This window comes from Cynara cardunculus (genome assembly GCF_001531365.2).
Source record: "Cynara cardunculus var. scolymus isolate 2C chromosome LG 10, CcrdV1, whole genome shotgun sequence".
Taxonomy (NCBI): Eukaryota; Viridiplantae; Streptophyta; class Magnoliopsida; order Asterales; family Asteraceae; genus Cynara; species Cynara cardunculus.
The window spans coordinates 11,660,191-11,661,909 of NC_037537.1; positions in this window are offsets into that span (position 1 = coordinate 11,660,191).

Genomic DNA, 1,719 nt, shown 5'->3' on the forward strand with positions numbered 1-1,719 from the left:
AGAGAAGAGAGAAAATACCTAAAATGTCTTTGCATTAAAATTTTAATTCAAAATTACCAAAATTATAAATTTCCTAATTTATCTATTGATTTGTGGTTGAGATTGGATCTCACGGTTACCACAAACTAAACAGTTCTTCCTTGAATTGGTCCATATATATATATATATATATATATATATATTTAAGACTCATGCAAATATAAATGCTAAAGGCATTGCTATGATTTAGATATAACCTATCTGGATGACTTAAATTATGCTTCTCAAAATAAAAATATAAATAAATTTTTAGATAGATTTTTTCAATCAAATGTTATAATTCAAGATATTGTTTCATATATATTTATTTCATAATATGATAGTTTCATAAGTATCTACTTTATCAAATGAATATCTTTTATGTATATTTTTCATTTCACTAAGTAAATAAAAAAGTTTCACATGCAATTTTTTTTCATAAGATGAACACAAACATACGTGAAATAATATGTTAAATCATAGCTTTTGATCAAAAAAATAATGTAAAAAGATATTTTTGTATCGATTCTCATTGGTATGTAACATTTTTGTGGTTCTCATTTGATTATCGTCACACACACACACATACACTCACACACACACTCACACACACACACACACACACACACACACACACACACATATATATATATATATAAATTCTTCAGACTCAGATATAAATGCTCGAGATCAAAATCTTATATACAAATGCTTAAGACTCAAATATATTCTTCAGACTTAGATATAAATGCTCGTGATCAAAATCATATATACAAATGCTCAAGACTCGGATATAAATGCTCAAGATCGAATTAATACATATAAATGCTTAAGACATAGATGTCACCTTCTTACATTGTATATGTCGCGCACAACGATGTTCATGTATCTGAATTTAGTTGAAACACATGATAAAACAAAAATGATGGTAGAGAGTTTTCAAAAAAATAGTTGCTACATATATATATATACACACATCTATATATATGTGTATATATGTATATATACATATATAGGGGTAAGTTTATTTATTAACTTTGTAAACCCATCACAAACATTCATCTTTTAAATCAATGGATGACATTTATAATGACAATTTTGTGATAACTAATAATATAATACATTATCATCTAAGATGAACATATACGAACAAGGGTATTATTGGAAAAAAATCATAAAATTTCTAAGTGTCCATTAATGACATTAATGTTCATATGAACATTAATCCATTGTCATCAATAAAAAAAAATATTCTCATTATGAATATTAATATACACATGAACATCTCCTCTTATATGAACATGTGTTCACTTATGAACAATATGATTATGTTCATTAATATATGAACAATGTGATTATGTTCATTAATATTTGATCAATGTTCACATATTTCACAAAAGTTCATTTCAATGCTCCATCTTTTCATATATTAACATAGAATGAACATTTTACACTTGTAGAAATATATTCAGCGGTACCTCGGTTTCAATTTGAATCCACCTCTACATATATAGAGGACCGATCAAATATAACCCTTCCTATTTTTACAACCCACAACTTCATCTAAATTTGTCCATTTTCTTATTTTCTTTTTTAAGTTTTTTTAATTAACCGTTGTTTTCAACTGATCAAATAATAACCGACGATAAAGATAATGAATGGTAAAGATGTGGTTGTATTGATTGTAACAATTAAATATGT